General features: G+C 43.2%; 1 long non-coding RNA gene across 1 annotated transcript in view; it reads right to left on the reverse strand.

The window, feature by feature from the left end:
- Positions 1-2,831: 2,831 nt before the first annotated feature.
- Positions 2,832-21,408, reverse strand: part of LOC137634992 (uncharacterized) — a 37,972-nt gene continuing 19,395 nt past the window's right edge. Inside the window, exon 2 of the long non-coding RNA XR_011042598.1 lies at positions 2,832-2,888. This is a non-coding gene — a long non-coding RNA (uncharacterized lncRNA). The remainder of the gene's footprint in view (positions 2,889-21,408) is intronic.

Consider the following 21,408-nt stretch of genomic DNA (forward strand, 5'->3'; position numbering starts at 1 on the left):
AAAGATGAAAGTGTCCAGAATTAATTCCAAGACCAAAATTGGTCATGAATAGCTGAATGAACTAAAGATTAAGGCTCAATACTAAAGATGAAAGTGTCCAGAATTAATTCCAAGACCAAAATTGGTCATGAATAGCTGAATGAACAAAAGATTAAGGCCCAACACTAAAAACAGAAGTGTCCAGAATTACTTCCAAGACCAATAATGGTCATGAATAACTTGATGAACAAAGGATTAGGGCCCAGAACTAAAAATAAAAGTGTCCAGAATTACCTCCAAGACCAAAAAAATGTCATGAATACCTGGATGAACAAATGATTATGGCCCAACACTAAAATCTAAAGTGTCCAGAATTACATTCAAGACCAAAATGGGGCATGAATAACTGAATGAACAAAGTGAGGGTGAGACTTAATATTGAGGCTTCTAGTAAATTTAGACTGACAAGACTTCAAAAGATTGAGGAGATGATCAAAGTTGTTGAAGTGGTGATATCACAAGTTGGAAATAAAGTATAACTTAATTTACGCTTTGTTCTTTGTTGAAATTTTCAAATAAAAATTGACAGTGGATTTATGATAGTGAAGACTTGATCAGTATAATGTAAAATGAAAACTATATAGCACAGGCAGCAACAGATTGCGATTTATAGAAAAAAAAAATATTAGTTTTTGCAGTTGGATTCTAAATCTAACTTTAACTGATTAATTAGGCAATATCAGGGTACTTAGAGTCTCACTGTAAATAGATCTAAACATGAATTTCTAAAATGATTAGTTCTCTCCACGCCTAAAACTACGGCTTGTATTTTTTTCATTGAAGTCCAAGATCCAAATTCACAGTAGAACACAGGTTTTCTTTTGATTACATCTGTTTTCAGTCATTTGTTAAGTCTCAGGCAAGTGCCCAACAGTATCCTGAAAAAAAAAAATATATGAATTACTCCTCTTATAATTTAGGACAAATAAATGCTTTGATAGGCAAACTAAAACATAATAAAAGATCATATAAAAATATTATTAGATGAGATTATAAGCTATAGGACTAGTCTTATGAATGAGACTATTTCAGAAAAATATAGCAACCTAACTATTCTAATTTATATTTGATATATCCTTCTTCTCTTATGAAGATGATACGTGACTGATTCAAGATTAGGATTCTTGCCCATATCTGTAAAAAAAAATTACTTCGCTAAAAGAAACTTCTTGTAATGATTGAGAATTAGATTATACCTTCTAATCAGATAAAAGCAGTTCAAATTTCTCGGTCAAAAGTTACCCTACAATCATATTTGTAGCACTTTGCAGGGTACCTCCAATGTCACTCTTAGTAAGATACAATTTATATGAATACAATGTGGAGTAGAACTCCATTCTATCCTGAATATTTCATTTATTTTTTTCCTGCAAGAATATAATCCATGTATGATGGAGGCATGGAACACTGTGAATTTCTCTTATGATTTATACATTAAAAATTAAATAATTTTGTACATTTAAAACTTTACCTGGTGATAGATAATTTCTTTTTAAACCTGATTTACATATTGCAACTTGCCAACATTCTGTGTTGGGTAAAATGATAATGTTTATGTAAAAAGTCACTTACAATAATTTACAGACTAGCTTGTGTTATTTTCCACTGAACCTGTAAGTCTGGTTCTAGTGAAAGAAATAGAAATACTTCAGTGCTGAAAGGACAATTGTAATATCAATCAAACATTTCCTGTTATAATTTAGTAATCAAGCAGCTACAGTCGCCTCAAACTTAAAAAATGGGTCCAGGTCAAATCATTCTATGAATAACTTTTGGGCGTATGAGAAGTGAAATACTAGACTTACATATAATCTATATTACGTTTTTTTTGCTAAAATGTTAATCTAAGACAATATTGCAATTATCAATCATTCCACAAGTAGACTATTATACTAACATGTATCAGAAATATGGCATTCTATGACTTAAGGTCGGGTGCTTAAAATCTGAACAATGAAAGTATTCTTTCTAATCATACATTAACTACTGCTTTACTGATAAGACCTATTGATAATTTACCTTTTTACCTTTTGAGATATAGAATGACCCGATAATATTAGACAAAACTAACAATGTCTAGAAATGACAAAATCTACGCCCATTTCACCAAAAATAATTTGAGAACAATCACCCGATCAAACGAATTTCCTCGATACTGCACTTTTTTTAGATGGTAGCCTATTATGCTCAACGATATTTTGTATTATACACATGAGTCACCTTCTATGTATGTATGTATGTATGTATGTATGTATGTATGTATGTATGTATAAATATATATATATATATATATATATATATATATATATATATGTATATATATATATATATATATATATATATATATATATATATATATATATATATATATATTATATATATATATATATATATATATATATATAATATATATATATATATATATATAAATATATATATATATATAAATATATATATATATATATATATATATATATATATATATATATATATATATATATATATATATATATATAAATATATATATATATATATATATATATATATATATATATATATATATATATATATATATATATATATATATATATATATATATATATATATATTACCTACGCTGTAACCTGAGGTGTAAACTTCTGAAAATGAAATAAATGATGAAAATTTTAACTTATCTTTATAATGATGTCGGTCCATCGCTGTTGTCATCTTTGATTTAGACATGAATAGTTTTTAATCTTGTGCCATCTCCTTCCTTTCTCATTAGGGGATTCGAGTTACCCACTAGAATGTTTTTTGTGTACAGGCTTCAGCTTTTTTATTTCAAATGTGCAGGTATATAAACTCATCTGAAAGAAAAATAGAATATATTTATTCCACATGTTCTTCACCTTCAAGTCATAACCTGACTCTTGAGAATTCATTTGATACATAGTCACTTTTTATGATTGTCTATTTGAATAACTCATATTCAACCTGAAAAAATATTTGGAATAAATTTGTATAATTTCTAAATATGAAAGCCTGAGTTCTTTACTATCATTATCATTATTATTATTATTATTATTATTATTATTATTACCTGAGCTACAACCTTAGTTGGAAAAGCAGGATGCTATAAGCCCAGGAGCTCCAACATGGAAAAACTTCTAGTGAGGAAAGGAGATAAGGAAAAATATATACTACAAGACAAGTAATGAACAATTACTATTAAATTTTTTTAGGAACAGTAACAACATTTAAACAGATCTTTCATGTATAAACTATAAAACGAGACTTATATCAGCCTGTTCTACATAAAAGCATTTGTTGCAAGTCTGAACTTTTAGAGTTCCGCCGATTTAACTACCTAATTAGGAAGGTCATTCCCCAACTTGTCACAGCTGGCATAAAACTTCTAGAATAATGTGTAGTATTGAGCCTCATGATGGAAAAAACATGACTCTTAGAATTAACTGCATCCTTAGTATTACGAACAGGATGGTACTGTCCGGGAAGATCTGAATGCAAAAAATGGTCAGAATTATGAAAAATCTTATGCAACATGCATAACGAACTAATTGAACGATGGTGCCAGATTAATATCTAGATCAGGAATAAGAAATTTAATAGACCGTAAGTTCCTGTTCAACAAATTAAGATGAGATTCAGCAGCTGATGGCCAGACTAGTGAACAATACTCGAAGCAAGGTAAAATGAAAGATTCGAAACACTTCTTCAAATTAGATTGATTACCAAAAATCTTAAGACCTTCTTAATAAGCCAATATTATGCGCAGTTCAAGAAGAGACGGACCTAACTTGTTTCTCCAAAACAAAATTTTTTAAGTCATACAGAATTAGAGAAACGTTATCAATGCCTTGATCCGGATGTTGAGGAGCCACTATTCTCGACCTACTTACAATCATACTTTGAGGTTTGTTAGGATTCAACTTCATATCCCATAATTTGCACCATGCACTAATTTTTGCTAGATTTCTATAAAGGGATTCAGCAACCCCCGATTTATATACAGGAGATGGAAATAGTGCAGAGGGCATCATCATCAGCAACGAGCTTGTTTTTCAGGCCAAACCACATGTCATATGTATATAGTATGATATGATTGATTGATTTAAAGTTTTCAGGCATCCTGACATCTGAGGTCATTGACGCCGGTAACATTTAACTTATGTATACAAAAATAAAAAATAAAATAAAATAAAAATTAAATAGTATTCAACTAAAATCATAAAAATTGAATGTCATAAAAGTTAAATATTTTTCAGAAGACCTGCTTCTGAAATAAATCTAAAAATGTCACTTGCATGGTAGGAGACATCATTTCCAAGAATCTTGGCAAGGATGAACCTGCCACCCTCACCTCGAGCCTCAAACAAATATCTATTCCGCAAGTTGTTATAATTGGGGCATTCGGTCAACAAATGCCTTACTGTTAGAGGTACTAAACAGTCATCACAATACGGTTGGTGTTGGCCCTTCAGCAGAAACTCGTGTGTCAACAGAGTGTGACCAATACGGAGACGACAAAGAGAAATCTCCCATTTTCGGGGCATCATATTATACCTCCAAGGAGATATGTCATTTTTTATCTCTCGCATTTTATTCCCATCTTGACTATCCCATTGCTGTTGCCATTTATTGCAAACCAATTTCTTGATGTCAGGTAAGAAATCATTACAGGGAATGGGATACCTTCTTGGCAGCAACTCGGATGCAGCCTCCTTAGCCAGTGAATCTGCCTTCTCATTCCCAGACACACCTACATGTGCTGGAACCCAACAAAATTGAACTGTTATACCTCTCCGTCCAATAATGAAAAGCCATTCTAAATCTTTAAAACTAGAGGGTTATTAGAATTAAAAACTTCCATAGCTTGAAGGACACTCCTTGCATCACTAAAAATTGTAAAATTACCCTCCTTCTCCAACGCTATTTTCTCAATAGCGGTTAATATGCCATACAGTTCGACAGTAAATATGGAAGCGGTCAGAGGAAGTGCACCTCTACAATTAAAACCATTACTATGTACTCCAAATCCAACGCCAGCATCAGATTTGGAGCCATCAGTATAGATAAAAGTTGATCCTCTATGTTCTTTAACATGTTCATTAAAAAGAGACCTGGCTTCTAGGTCTGACATATTTTTCTTATCTCCAATAAAATATTTACAAAAAGATATCTCTGGTAACTTCCATGGAGGCGTTGATGATACCTTGAATGGAAGTACCTTATTTCTAATTATATCCAGACTATTTAATAATCGTTTCACCCGAAAGCCATAAGGTTGAGGAGATTTTGGGTGCAACTCAAAGTATGATGCGTGTCTTACAAGGCTTGCAGTCTGAAAGGCTAGAGAGTTAGGGAGTCTTTGCAATCTAAACCAATACCGAAGAATGGAAGACATTCGGTAAAGGTCTAGAGGTAACTCTCCAGCATCAACAAGGAGACTTGGGATAGGCGAGGTTTTAAAAGCTCCAGTAGACAATCTAATACCTGCATGATGTATAGAGTCTAATATTTTTAACCGGCTTGAGGTGGCTGAAGAATATACCTCGCAACCATAACTAATTTTGGAAAAAATCAAGGCCTTGTATAATTTTAAAATAGTATTGCGGTCTGCCCCCCATGATGTATGGGACAATACTTTTAAGATATTCAGAGCTTCAACACATTTAGCTTTTAATGCTTTTAAGTGAGAAACCCATGTAAGCCTACAATCAAATATCAAACCTAAAAATTTAGCTTCTCTTGCACATGGTATCCGTTGACCTTTAATGTATATATCCGGGTCTGGATGTACTCCCCGGATACGACAAAAATGGACAATGGTAGTTTTACTTGTCGAGAACTTAAATCCATTCATGTCAGCCCACTGGATAATTTTATCAATAGAGAGTTGGATTTTTCTCTCAACCATTGCCATTCTAGTGCCAGCAAATGATATTGAGAGATCATCCACAAATAATGTTGAGAGAACATCCTGGGGAATGGCTGAGGATATCCCATTAATTGCTAGTGCAAAAAGGGTTACACTCAGCACACTACCCTGAGGAACTCCTTCTTCCTGGCACTTACTCTCTGATAGAGTTTCCCCCACTCTCACTTGAAAAACTCTACGTGAAAGAAATACCTGAATAAATAGTGGCAGCTCTCCTCTCAATCCCAATTCATGAATGGTTTTAAGAATACCATATCTCCATGTGGTATCATATGCCTTTTCAAGGTCAAAAAATACTGTAACATGGTGCTGTTTGGAAGCAAAGGCTTCACAAATAGAAGACTCTAGTCGTATCAACACATCAGTCGTTGAGTGCATTTTTCGGAATCCACATTGAATCGGTGATAAAATACCTTTCTTTTCAAGGTACCACATCAGCCTTGCATTAACCATCTTCTCCATGATTTTACATAAACAAGATGTCAATGCAATAGGACGATAGTTTGCTGCTAAAAACTTGTCTTTACCGGGTTTTAAAAAGGCTAAAATAATGGCTAGTTCCCAAACACTTGGGTAACTATGATCATGCCATATTCTATTAATAATACTTAAAATAAATAGCTTTGTATTAAAATGTACATGTTTAATCATTGCATATGGAATTCCATCGGGTCCAGGGGCTGTATCATTGCAATGAGCAAGTGCGGAATCAAATTCTCTTTCAGTGAAAGGAGAATTATACGACTCTTCCCTTCTTGTTGCAAAATTTAAAATTTTCTTTTCTTCAGTGCTCCTATACTGGTGACCAGGGGCTCCTTCACACTTGCTGGATACATGTGAAAAATGATTAGCCAGGGCATTGCTAACATCATTTGCTTCGGTTACATACTGGCCATTCACCTTCAACACTGGTGGTGGGTTAGGGGTGAATTTGCCAGCTATCTTTTTTACTTTCCTCCACACAGAAGATGGTGGTGTTCTACTGTTAATGGAGGAAACAAAAGACATCCATGACTGGCGCCTTGCTTCTTTCATGGCACGACGGAACTGTGCTCTACATTTCTTGTATATAATTAAATTCTCATCAGTTCTGCGTCTACGCAATCGTGTTAGAGATCTTCTTGTGGCTCTGTGGAGGGCAGTTAGTTCTGAAGACCACCACGGGACTGGTCGTCGTTTGAATAACCCTGTTGTTTTGGGAATTGAATTGACTCCTGCTGTATGGAGAGTTTCATTCAGTAAGTCTATGGCATCATCGATATTTTCAACTTGTCCTGCATCCCCCTCAATTTCGCTTAGCTCACGAAATTTATCCCAGTCCGCCTTGTCAAGATTCCATCGTGGCGATCCCTGTAAAGGTGGACCATTGTTGGTGTTTATAATGATTGGTGCATGATCACTAGTATGCCAATCATCTAATGTTCTCCAATCGAAGTCAAGAAGGCAATTAGAGCTTACGATTGATAGGTCAATACATGACAAGGTACCTGTCTGGACATGAAAGTGTGTGGGCTCTCCTGTATTAAGGAGTCCCACATCTTCATTTTCCACAATTGATGATATGATATTTCCCCTCGTGTTTGCTAAAACATCACCCCACATAGGATGTCTACCATTCAAATCTCCAAGTAAAAGAAAAGGTTGAGGGAGTTGTTGAATCACCTCCACTAAGTTATCATACAAAATGTTATCATTTGGAGGCAAGTACAGAGAACAAATTGTATATTTTCGCCCTATGTCAATCTGTACAACCACTGCCTGCAGAGGTGTACGAATAGACAGAGAAACTTGGGGAACATCTCGACGAACGTATATGAGACTTCCGCCATGGCTCCCCACTTGGTGATCATATGGTGTCCTATAACTAATATATTCGCGAGGACAGGGGGTATTATGATCTAGTTTGCTCTCCTGTAGACAAATAATTATGGGGGAATGCTCATGAATAAGGAGCTTAAGTTCTTCATATTTGGCCCTTAAACCCTGACAATTCCATTGCAAAATGGAGGAAAAGACTATTGTTTATAATTTGGTAGACCCCTTGGATGGAGTCTTCCCATTAGCAGTTTTTGATCTAACACTATTTTTAGGTGGTTTTATTAAAGAGGGTCTTGATAGATTGGGTTTAGCATTTATGATTTTCTTTTTGTCTTTTTGATCTGATTGTTGAGGAGGTTGGTGGACCTCCACTTGAATTTCAGATTTATTTAAATTGACTTCCAGATCAGAAATATCAACAGACAAATCATCATATCTATTTGACGTCGTAATTTTTATATTTCTTATGGAAGGGGGCGAGAGAGATGGAGGTCTCTCTCTTTTCCGATTAGTATGTTTTGAGCTACCAGGTTTTTGCACCTTCCCCAATACAGGTGCACCTGGTAACTTGGTGTCAGGTGGCATCTCCATCAAATCAGGCAAGGACATGGCCTGGGAGAGGTTAGTACTATTGTTGGTAATGGGGGACAAAGGCTGTACAGAAATGGGCAATGACCCATTTTTAATACGCTGTGGCAGAGCCTCAGAAGGCAATATGATTACCTTGTCATGCAATACTTTATTATCAGAGGTTGTATTTCTTTTCTTAGGATTACTGGCAGTGCTAGGTGGGGTTGCTGTCTCCTGTGGTAAATTTACCTTTGATTTTAAGGCCTTTGCATAGCTGGTTGATTTATTCAACTGTCTTTTTGCATGTCCCACACTTATGTGTTCTAAACTTGATTTGTTTAGGGCAGCTTCCTCCAACTTATACAGTTCGCATCTCCTATCAGTTGATTTATGATTCAAATTGCAATTTGAACACCTGGCCTCAAGTGTACATTCTCCATGATAAGTTTTGGAGCAAGAACACCTGGCCTCAAGTGTACATTCTCCATGATAAGTTTTGGAGCAAATACCACACATTTTTCCATTTTTGCAAACTTTGGATGGGTGTCCAAATTTAAAACAATTAAAACATTGCAGGGGCTTTTGTTTGAAAGGCCGAACTTTAATCCTTTCATTTTCAATAAAAATATGGAAAGGTACATCAGCATCCTGGAAAGTAAGTATAATCATTGAAGTTCCAGGAACCTTATGCACTTTCCATACATTTAATGGACACATAGAAAGTATCGCCTCCTCTGTAAATTCGTACAGGTCCTTATTAAAGACCACTCCCCTTCCATAACTAAAATTTAGATGAGGTTTCATTTCCAATGTAATTTCATCACTGCCTGTCTGTAAGTTAGACAGTATTGCAGACTGAGTCGAAGATTTGGCATGGATGAGATAACTATTCTTCCCAAAACGAGATATATCTCCAGGTGCTATGGTTCCTACTTTTTTTTGGATAAACTTACATATCTTAAAATAATTTCCTATTATCCCTTTAGATTCAGCTAAGAGCCACATTGGTGGTTTGGGTTTTCTCTGTGAAGGCATGGGTACATTTCTATCTTTTTCAAACCAATCAGCAGGTTTGTACACATCCAATTCCTTTGGGACCTTATCGCAAAGAGCTCCCATGATGTTCAATTCGTTAATTTTGATACTACTAATATTACTTATGGCATTAAACGCTTCATTATGACTTTCAAAAGATATCCAAGAGTCCCATTTTTCATCTCCAAGTCTCATCCTTATTTCCTTTATCAATCCATAGCACTCAAATGCTCTATATATATCATCATAATTTGTCTCTAATGGGATTTGGGAAACATGAAGGAATCGTAGTTTCCCTGTGTTACCCAAATTGCTAGATTTTTTAACATCAGTAGAGTGGTCCTTTTTAGTTCGAAGGTCGTCAACAGAATTTTCCTTAATTAAAGTAGCAGAAGTCGTCAACAGTGCCGGGGGGGAGTCAGCAAATCCAGGGGATGGGGAGTCAGCATTTGAAGGGTCCATATTTAAGGGTGGGATTTTCATGTTTTTTGTTGTTGTTTTGTTGGGGTACCTGCTTGAGAATTATAAGAAAGTATCATACGTTGGAAAGGAAATTTGTATTCTCCAATATCGGCACAATGAGAGTATACTTCCCAGATGGTCCACTCCATACCCTACCCGAAGGATAGCATCAAAACAGATATAGAGGCACAGGTGTAAGCTAAACCCGCCTGTTAGGACTGAGACCAAGGTAATATGGAATCATCCTCCCCATATCTGTAATGATGGGCTTCCGGCCAAAAGCCAATAGTCCCACCTCAAGGATTGGATCCCCCTGGATTCCGATGACCCAACCCTTGAGAGTAGTTCCGCCAAAAGGGTCCAAACCATCTTTGGGATGGCTGAGATCATCCAATACTCTCATATATAGCTTTGAATGCGAATACCTCCCAACCGTGATCCCTTCTCCCATTCATCTAAGCAGGCAGTAATAACGAATGTGGAAATATCCACGCCATTTAAATAAAATAGAAAAAAAAATAGATAAATAAATAAATGAACAAATAAAATAAATAAATATATATATATGCATACATCTACATATATATATATAAGTAAGAAAGATAATAATCATAGAGATAGGACAGCAAGATGAAAGTAAGTTGATAAAATTAGGAGAAGGTCGAAGTAATATTAAGCAGAGGAAAAAGATGAAAGAGAGAAATTTAGATTCGAACTGGGGGAGCAATTTCCCGAAGTTCGAGAGCCCTCTTGCCCGTCACCAAGATTCAGCACGGGAATGAAATGCCGTGCTGAAGCTCAATGACTTCATCAAGGCATTCTCTCATTAAGAGGGTAGTATGATATGAAATGGGCCAAGAACACTAACCTAAGGAAAACCAGGTATCATATTCCTATACTCACGATGGTGCCCATCAACAAACTCTTTTTTAGGGCAAACCACATGCCATGCGTACATAGTATGATATTTAAAGGGCCAAAGGCACTACCCTAAGGAACATCAAATATCCCATTCCTATACTCACGATGGTGCTCATCAACAATTCTGCAATCTATTACTTAAAAATTCAATAATGATGCTAAGAAACGACCCACCCACTCCCAACTGTTTGAGTTTAAAAATAAGAGCCTCATGATTAACATAGTCAAAGGAAGCACTATAGTCAAGGCCAATCATACAAATATCCCGACCACAATCAAAGTGGATATGTTTCAGCGCAAGCTGGATTTAGCCATAAAACTTTAAAGCGGTTTTAATGACCCTCAGCTAGTAAGCAGAGGTAGAAGGGGGCTGAAACAGCTACCTCGCTCACACACTCACTAAGTAGCCTATGCCTTACTTTAAATTGCAGGTAGGACTTTTCTGGGGAAAGGTGATGACAGGACGTGTGTGTCCTTGGAGACACCTTTAAAATGACAAATTCGTAGATAATTTGTATTTTTCCTAACCATACAAACCTTAGCTATTTAATATGGGGGGGGGGGTATTACTTTCGGCGTAGCTGAAATGACGAGCCATTAGAATTTTAACGAGGCTAGCGAGGGGGTAGGGAGGGGTAGCTAGCTACCCCTACCCCCCTCACACACCTGTGACTAGCTCACTTTGCTTAGAGGTAGGAATTCCCGGGGGACAGGGCTGGCGGCCAAGTTTGATTAAATAGCTAAGGTTTGTATGGTTAGGAAAAATGCAAGTTATCTACGAATTTGTCATTTGTTCCGTAACCGAAATAAAAACCATGCTATTTAATATGGGTGACTTAACCCTTAGGTAGGGTGGTAAGTCCCAGCCGTTACTGGCTTTTGGCTTTTTGCCCGGGGACTCAGTATCTGAGTGTGTCAGTGCTCAAGATAAGGAGTCCCTGCACCTAGCAAGTGCCTTGCTCTGCAAGGACCGCGGCCTACGTAAGCTTGTGTGTGAAGGAATGAAGTGTGACTCGTCCTAGGAAGTTGACTTGAAGTTCTTTACATGGAATTCTAAGATAGGACGTTCCCAATACCACCTCGTAAGGGTATGGGGACGTGACAGTATTATCTTAATACTAGGAACACAAGCAAACATGGTTTACCTGCAATGGTTTGAGGTCAGCTGTGCAGAGAACCCAGGATGCTGCTTTCCCCAAGAGAGGGGAGAATGAAGAGAAGAATAAGGGCCAGGCATACCTTTTCATTCATGCAGACTAAAACCGGGTAACAATGCCCTCAACCTTCTGCTACTTGTCCATTAAGGAGCCTGAGGTTTAAACCAGCTGTTGTGCAGCCACCACAGGGCCGATGGAAAACATATCGAGCCTCCTGTGGGTCATGTCTTGCAGGTAGTGGGCTGTGAAGATCGTTTGACGCTTCCAAACCCCTGCTTATAAAACCTGCGTCACTGAGTAATTCTTCTTGAATGCCAGGGACGTAGCAATGCCTCTGACATCATGTGCTCTAGGGCGACGTGACAGAGGAGGGTCGGGATTCAGGGAATGATGGATAACCCTGCGAATCCACGCTGAGATTGTATTCTTAGTGACCCTCCTCTTCGTCCTTCCCATGCTCACAAACAATGCTTGCACCCGAGGACGAATTGCAGCTGTTCTCTTAAGATAGAGCCTCAGACTCCTTACTGGGCACAGTAGGAGATGGTCTGGGTCATCTGTTACAGAACGGAGATGCGAAATCCGGAAAGAGTCGAACCGAGGGTCCGGCAATCCTGGATTTTGAGTCTTAGCAACAAACTCAGGGACGAATCTGAACGTTACCTCCCACCATCCCCTTGAATGGGCGATGTCATACGAGAGACCATGAAGTTCGCTGACTCGCTTGGCCGAGGCCAAAGCAAGTAGGAACACCGTCTTCCAAGTCAGGTGGCGATCAGAAGCCTGGCGTAATGGTTCGAAAGGAGGTCTCTTAAAGAGACCTGAGGACTCGAACCACGTTTCAATGGAGGAGGTCTCACTTCCGACTGAGGGCAGGTAAGTTCATAACTTCGTATGAATAGAGAAAGTTCCAGCGAAGAGGAAATGTCCATTCCTTTGAGCCTGAAAGCAAGACTTAAGGCTGAGCGATAGCCTTTCACTGCTGAGACTGAAAGGCGCATTTCTTCCCGCAAATACACGAGAAACTCCGCTATTGCTGGAATAGTGGCATCGAGTGAAGAGATACCCCTTCCACGACACCAACCACAGAAGACTCTCCACTTTGCCTGGTAGACCCCTGCGGATGACTTTCGCAGGTGTCGAGACATCCTTTCAGCAACTTGTTGCGAAAAGCCTCTTTCTGTGAGGAGACGCTGGATAGTCTCCAGGCGTGAAGCCGCAGCGATGCTACGGCTTTGTGGAAGATTTTGGCATGTGGTTGTCTGAGTAGCTCGTGTCGAGGAGGAAGTTCTCTCGGGAGTTCCGTCAGGAGCTGCAGAAGGTCCGGGAACCACTCTGCGTGATGCCATAGCGGAGCTATCAAGGTCATCGAAAGGTTGACTGATATTCTGGTCTTGTTGAGTACCCTTCTCATCAGACAGAACGGGGGAAAGGCGTAAACGTCGATGTTGTCCCACCGTTGTTGGAAGGCATCTTGCCAGAGTGCCTTGGAGTCCGGGACTGGGGAGCAGTACAACGGAAGCTTGAAATTAAAAGCTGTCGCGAACAGATCCACCATCAGGGAACCCCACAAAGTCAGGACTTTGTTGGCTACTAGACGATCTAAAGACCACTCGGTATTCTCTATCTGAGATGCCCTACTCGGACTGTCGGCGAGAACATTCCTCTTGCCTGGAATGAAGCGAGCTGATAGTGGAATCGAGTGGACTTCAGTCCATCTCAGTATCTCTACTGCAAGATGGGATAGCTGCTCTGAAAAGGTACCTCCCTGCTTGTTGATGTAAGCCACTACCGTGGTGGTGTCGCTCATCACCACCACGGAGTGACCCGCCAGGTATTGCTGGAACTGTTGAAGTGCCAGGTATACGGCCGTCATTTCTAGCAGGTTTATGTGGAGGCACTTTTCTGATTCTGACCAGAGGCCTGAGGTCCTGTGGTTCAGAACATGGGCCCCCCACCCTTTTTTTTGAGGCGTCCGAGAACAGCATCAAATCCAGGGGGAGGGCGAGAAGATCCACTCCCTTTCGTAGGTTTTCGTCCGTCACCCACCACTAAAGGTCCGTCCGTTCCGCAGGACCCATAGGGACCAAGACGTCCGGGGAATCGTGTCCTTGATTCCACCGGGACTTTAGTCGCCATTGCAGGGATCTCATCCTGAGGCGACCATTTGGAACTAGACGGGCCAGTGAAGAAAGGTGACCGAGGAGACGTAACCACGATTGGGCTGGGAGTTCTTCTCGTCTGAGGAAAGGATCTGCGACCCTCCTCAGCCTTGCTATCCTGTCGTCTGATGGGAAGGCTTTGTGGAGATTGGTGTCCAAGATCATGCCTAGATATACCAGTCGCTGAGTTGGAAGCAGAGAAAATTCTCGAGATTTACCATGATCCCTAGATCTTGGCAACGTCCCAGAAGCTTGTCTCGGTGTCGAAGAAGGGTCGACTCTGAGTCTACCAGGATCAGCCAGTCGTCCAGATAACGGAGGAGACGGATGCCGATCCTGTGTGCCAACGAAGAAATCAGGGTGAACACTCTGGTGAATACCTGAGGTGCTGTGGAGAGACCGAAACACAGCACCTTGAACTGGTAGATCTTGTTGTCTAGGCTGAATCTTAAGTACTTCCTTGAAGACAGATGGATTGGGATCTGGAAGTACACGTCCTTCAGGTCCAGTGTACACATTAAGTCTTGTGGTCTCACCACAAGTCTGACCGTGTCCACCGTCTCCATGCTGAACGGGGTTTGTTTGACAAACCTGTTCAGGGCTGAGAGGTCAATGACTGGTCTCCAGCCTCAAGACGCCTTCTTTACGAGAAAGAGTTGACCAAAGAAGCCTGGGGAACCGTCGACGACCTCCTGGAGAGCGCCCTTCTTTAACATGGTCTCGACTTGCCCCCTTGCCGATCCCATGGCGAAGGAGCTCAACGACGCTGGATCCGCTGTCAGGGGAGGTAGAGATGTTGTGAACGGGACGCAATATCCCTGACTGATTATGGAAATCGTCCAGGAATCGGCCCCGAGTTGCTGCCACCTGTCTGCGCAACTTTGAAGGCATCCCCCCACTGGTGGACATGCAGGGGGATTGCCAATCCTAGCGTTTGTGGCCTCGGCCACTCCCTCTAGGATTCTTGCCTCCCCTGGAGGACTTTTTGCCTTTCTTGTCTCTGACAGGAAAGGGCTTCGACACCATTGTCTTTGCTGCCACAGCCGGTTTCTTCGTCTGGGACGGGCGAGGTTGTTGAGGTGCCGGAGGTTTATAGGGCTTCGATGTAAGAGCCCTGTGAAGGAGGGAGTCCTGGTTGGACTTCCTCCACCTCTCGGCTGCCTGTTCCACGTCATTAGGCTCAAACAAATTCTTCCCCAAAATGGAAGAATGTCTGAGCCTGCTGACCTCGACGGTTGGGATCTTCGTGTGGAACCTCTCTGCCACCGCATCACGTCGTTTCAGGATCGAATTGGCCCATAAGTTCGAGACTTGGTGGGCCAGAAACTCAATGGTGCGGGTGCCCAAGAGGAGGAAGGTCTCCAGGGCCTTCCTGGTGCTCTCCTTAGACAGGTCTTCGGATCGCAACAGGATGCAAAGAGACCCCAGCCAGATGTCCAGCCACGACGTAGCCTGCATGGCACACTTCGCAACCTTCTCCTGGCTTAGGATCTCTGTCGCCGAGAAAGTCACTCGCCGGCTAGAGTCTCTCTCAAGAGGGACTCCCTTGGTAAGCTCTTCCACAGAGTGGTGAAAGGGAAGAGCTAAACAAGACTCCTCCATGATCTCAAAGTACCTACTCTGGTGGATACGAGGAGGAGGGAGGAGCTTGTTGCCAGCAGTGGAACGGCTGGAGGAGGCGAGCTCGGAGAGCTGGTCCTCAACCTTATCCCTGGCACTCTTCACCCCTTGGGACCAGGGCAAAGCTGCACTGGCCTTAGCGGGCTTCTGAGTACCAAAGACACTGTCCAGGACCGTGTCCTTGCCCTCTCGAGGAGGAATCTCAGGATCAGGAAACCTGTTGAGATGCCTCATCAGGGTCAGAACCTGCCAGGACTCCTGTGGCTCCCCTCCTGGAGAACTGGCAGCAAAGTCTCCCGTCCCCAAAGGCTCTTCTTGGGGGGACACGTGGACGTTCACTTCGGGTCTTGTTGGCTCTGGGCGAATTCTTGAGGATGACTTGGGGACTGTCTTGGAGTCCTTAGGTTCCCTCCTGGGAGGAATACAGGACTCCAACAACGTCGTCTGAGGGCTCTTCTCCGCCCCAACCCGGGACAATTCTCCTGCACGAGGCGGGGTTTCTCCCATTGGTGCGATGGGAGAACGCCTCACCTCGGAAGATTCCCCTGAGGACGGAAAATCCTCGTCCACAGGAGAGGGAGAGAAAGTCTGGGGGGGGAGGGAGCCTTTCTCAAGGATGTCCGAGGAGCCAGCTTGACCCTTGGAGAAGTTACCACGACTTCTACTCCTCTCTTCCTCTTCAGTGGGGTCGGAGCCGCCATTAATTTGAGCCCCATCTCAGCGAAGGCAGGTTTGACAGCCTGCACGACAGCTCTGATGAGGGACCCGAACCATGGCTGCTTACTGACAGCTGCGCTGTCAGAGACTCCCTCTAGAGGGAAGGGGATCGGACGATCTTTCGGAATAGAAACGACAACTGGGCCTGCCTGAAAAGTAAGGGAAGAAGAAGAAGGTTGGTTCCTGGACTTATCTGGAGACTTCCCTCCCTCCTATGAGCACGCTGGTCTGCGCTTGGGGGGGGGGGGAACGTGAGGATGACGACCTGGCAGCTCTCGTTCCTGTAGGCTTGCGCGGTGGCTCGCGTTGTGCCTCCCTATGGGAATCGCGCTGGCGCTGGCGCGATAGGATCTTGCTTGGTTCGCGCTCGAGCGAACGTTCGCGCGCGCGCGAGGAGATGATGGCGAGGGCGCGCGTGGGCGCGCGGGCATGTGTCGGCGTGCAGGCGAGCGATGGCGCGCTAGCGAGCGATGGCGCGCAGGCGAGCGATGGCGCGCAGGCGAGCGATGGCGCGCAGGCGAGCGATGGCGCGCAGGCGAGCGATGGCGCGCAGGCGAGCGATGGCGCGCAGGGCTCGTAGGCGAGCGACTGCGCGCAGGGCGCGTAGGCGAGCGACTGCGCACAGGCAAGGGGGCGCGCGGGCGCGCAGGCGATCTATGAGAGGGCGAGTGGGCGCGCTGGCGAGCAATGGCGCACAGGCGATGGAGCGCGCGGGCGATCAGGAGATCGGTGGCGCGATCTAGAGAAGGAAGAGGAAGCGCAGAAGGGTGTGCAAGCGCTTGCGCGCGCAGAGGTGATTGTTCACGCGTGCGCAGGCGTGCAGGATCTCGACAGGCTCTAGGAGAACGCACACACGCAGGGGAATTACCCCTAGCGCGTGGGCGTGCAGGAGGGCGCAGAGCAGGAACTGGTGATTGCGCACGATGGCTGACGAGCAGGCGAGGTCCGACAGCGCGTAGGAGATCGCTGAAGGGAAGGAGAAGCAAGGTTCTTCCCTCCTGCGCCCAGATCCGGAGATCGTGGGCGCGCAGGCGAACGCTGGCGAGCAGGTGAAGAGAGCTGGCGAGCAGGAGATTGTGGGCGCACAGGAGATCGTGGGCGCGTGTGGCGCGCATCAAGATGAGGGCACGCAGTTGTGCGCTGGCGAGGAGAAGATCGCTGGCGTACAGGAGAACGCTGGCACGCAGGTGAGCGCTGGCAAGCAGGAGAGCGCTGGCACACAGGTGAGCGCTGGCAAGCAGGAGAGCGCTGGCGAGCAGGAGAGCGCTGGCGAACAGGAGAGCGCTGGCGAACAGGAGAGCGCTGGCGAACAGGAGAGCGCTGGCGCGTAGTCTCAGCTGCAGGAGAGCGCTGGCGCGTAGTCTCAGCTGCAGGAGGTCGCTGGGGCGTTGTCTCTCAAGGTGAAGGTCTACTGTGAGAAGACTTCACAGCAGGCGAGCGCTTGCGCGCAAGCGCAGGAGAACATTGGCGCGCAGGGGATACCTGTCGCTTAAGGGACTTACTCACAATGTGAGAAAGCCCCTTTTGCCCCGAAGGGACCGATGCCCGTTGGATAACGGGGTGCGTGGGCGCCCACAGCGCGTCGGCAGCCAGGAACGGAGACGGCAGGTCTGAAGGTCTGGCAGGCGAAGGAGATTGTGAACGATCAGCAGAGAGGTCCAGGGATGCAACTGCAACGGTCGGTGCATGGCGGGGAGGATCCTCGGCGGGGAGGATCCTCTGCGGGGGGACTGCGAAGGTGAAGAACTGAAGAGGCGCCTCCTAACTCCCTTGTGAGAAGAAGGAAGGCCTCTACGGCGAAGAGGAGGGCGAGCCTTCCGTCTGATACGTCCTCTGGGGGCAGCAGGCAGACCATCATCAGTCCTCTGAAGAGGAGTCTCTATCAGTGAACTCCCCCGAGGGGAGAGAATCACCTGCAGGAGAGACAGTTGGACTTAGCTCCTCCCTCGAAGGATGTTTGGAGGGGGGAACTAAGCCTTCAGCTGCATCAGGAACCAAAGCAGGGGTTTGACCTAACTCGTCGGAAGCCCCTGCCACAACAAAGTTGACGATAGACAGAGGATCAACCTCTGCTACTGCCGGTGACTGTTTGACAGCAGCCCCCAACCTGATTATGTCAAACAGGGCTTCCTTGGAGGGCGAACCCTTAAGCCCCAAGGAAGCCCAAAGCTGTAACAAATCATCATTAGCAACATTATTATCAGAAATATCCTCCCCCGGGGAAGGAGGAGGAGCTGCCTCGCTATGGGAGGCAACTCCCTCTCCCGAACCCCGAGGTCGGTCAACATAAGTACGGCCTACGCTACCACTCGACGGCCTGTCGGGAGAGACCGATCGAGTGGAAGCTTCGGAGGAGGTTCGGGCTACGGAAGAAGAGTCCTTGGAAATTTCCTTCTTCAAGGAAACACTTGAAGGAGAAATATCCTGTTTGGACTTCTTCTTCCGGCGCCGGGAAAACCTCTCCCACTGGGAGGTAGACCACTCACTACACACTTTATCTCTGTCACACCGTTGGCCCCTGCAAAAAGGACATAAGGTGTGATGGTCCGTTTCGACCGCCGACATATATGTACCACAAGGGCGGTCAGGTAATCCAGGACACTTCCGCATAGTAGAGGCCAACTTCCAAGCACACTGAAAAGAAAAAGCAAAACAAGATCAAAGGCTGTCAATAAGCGAGGGTGGGAGCAGACACCTCTGTTCATCACCCGAGCCAAAAGCAAAGTGAGCTAGTCACAGGTGTGTGAGGGGGGAAGGGTAGCTAGCTACCCCTCCCTACCCCCTCGCTAACTAGCGGGGAGGGGGGGGGTAGTAAACCCTCGTTAAAATTCTAATGGCTCGTCATTTCAGCTACGCCGAAAGTAATAACCCCCCCTATTAAATAGCGTGGTTTGTATTTCGGTTACGGAACAAAGGTTTGTATTTATCTTACCAGTTTAATTTTTTGGGAAGGAAGTAAGATGCTCCTCCAAGCATTTATTACTGAATTTCTAAAAGACTGCATAAGTAAAGAAAGATGTCTCTCGCTCGACATAACTCCTTCCAAATAGAGCCTAACCAATTGCCCAGGTACTGGACTATTCTGAACTATGTCTCTGGTGGACCTGTGAGGCCGTTCTCAACCCCAAACAGAGGACTTTGAGAATTGAAAAATGCCTTCCGCTGTTACAAACCTCAGAAATTGACAATATTTCAGATGCATTGGTACTTGTAGAAATGCATCATTGAGGTATATAAACATAGACCAGCCCACTTTCCTGATTGACCTTAGCACTGAAGGAAACATCTCCATATAGAAGTTTGTGAACAGCACCTACCTGTTGAGAACCAAAATATCTATTATCAGCCTCCATTCACCCAAAGCCTTGGAAGCCTCCTAAGGGCTGCCTTCATGCAGGAGCCCATGTCTTGATTATTTCTTGGTAATCTTAAATGAATGAATGATTGGGAGCCACAAAAACCCTGTCCGGATTTCCACAGGTAGGTCTTTCCCCTGATAAATTTCGGAGAATAGATTAGTAAGTTGATGGAGACTTTGGGAGACTGGGCAGCAACTGGCAAGGAATACTGTAGCCAAACCTCAGCACCTCAAGTACCCTATTACTCCACTTCTCAATGTGCCCATATCTTCTAATGACTGCCTAGACAAACCCCCACCAAAACGAAAGACACACAGATGAGACTTGGATACTGCCGGAGGACGAGTTTCGAACCAAACCCTCTTAGGAGATTGGTAAGAGGGTCTGGGAGAGGAATGAAGGGAGGACCTGAGAGAGCAACATCTATCCTGAGAAGACCTATGAGGGATTTGAGATATATTCTGACCAAGCAGAGCTACATCCATCATAGCCCATAGCAGAATCGCTGAAGACTGCCAAGGAGAGGAGCCTGGCTACATCATCATCTTTAAACAGAGCGTTGCTAAGGAAGAAAGGAGAACATAATAACACTCGCTTATGACCCTCAGGAAAATAGCATGGTAGATGATTTAAATAAAACTCCCTCCTCTTTATACCAATGAAGTTGGTACAGGAGCCTGATACATTGGCTTGAGGATCTCTAGGTACTAAATTCTCTCTCTCTTTAAATAACCTATTAATCCTGCTAATATCCTCATAGTGTGAGAAAGGGAATCAGTTTGATTCCTGAACATTGTCTACAGAAACTTCACCTCCTTAATGTTAATACCAATTAACCAACCTAGAAGAATCCAAATCTCTAGGTAGATGAAATTCGAGTGATTCATTAACCCAAACTGACCTAGCATTGGATGGATTATCCCCTACAATATAAAAATCCTTTCTGTTAAGTTGCAAAGAGAAATAAAGTCTTTTGGATTTAGAATGTGAAGCCAACCTCTCATCTGCTGCTTCTAAAGGTTACTTTACCTTGTCAAACTACACTAGAATATGGAAATCAGATACCTAAGACTGAGAAGTTGCATACAGATCCTCATAAATAGCCCTAGATTGATGTTTAGGAGTACCCTGTCTTTGGACTGAGGAAACAATGAAGTAATGAAAGATATCCTACAATATTCTTTCGATTTCTGAGAAGTAACTGGGTTAAATTTATCTACAATCTGACAGTCCGCCCCAGAAACTGTATCAAATTCAAACGGACAAAAAGAAAAGGGAGCCAAATGAATCGAAGCCTGAACTGCTGACACAGAAGATATTGAAAAGAGCCAACTAATTCATATATCATTTGGTTGAGTATTAAGGGCCCAACCGGTATGCCAATATATTGGGGTATAGGACGAAAAACACAAAATCCTGAAAAATTCACTGAGCTATGTATGGCAATGAAGAATGCGTATACGAAATATTTTGTCAAAATTCCTCTTACTTTTACAGTTACAGGGTAATTAGTAAAATTAACCCAATAAACAAAAAACATTGATCCTTACAAGAAAATACAGTATTTTTTGTTATCGTAAATTTTGATAATTTTTACATTCTAATAT

The sequence above is a fragment of the Palaemon carinicauda genome, chromosome 45 (assembly GCF_036898095.1).
Source record: "Palaemon carinicauda isolate YSFRI2023 chromosome 45, ASM3689809v2, whole genome shotgun sequence".
NCBI classification, from domain to species: domain Eukaryota; kingdom Metazoa; phylum Arthropoda; class Malacostraca; order Decapoda; family Palaemonidae; genus Palaemon; species Palaemon carinicauda.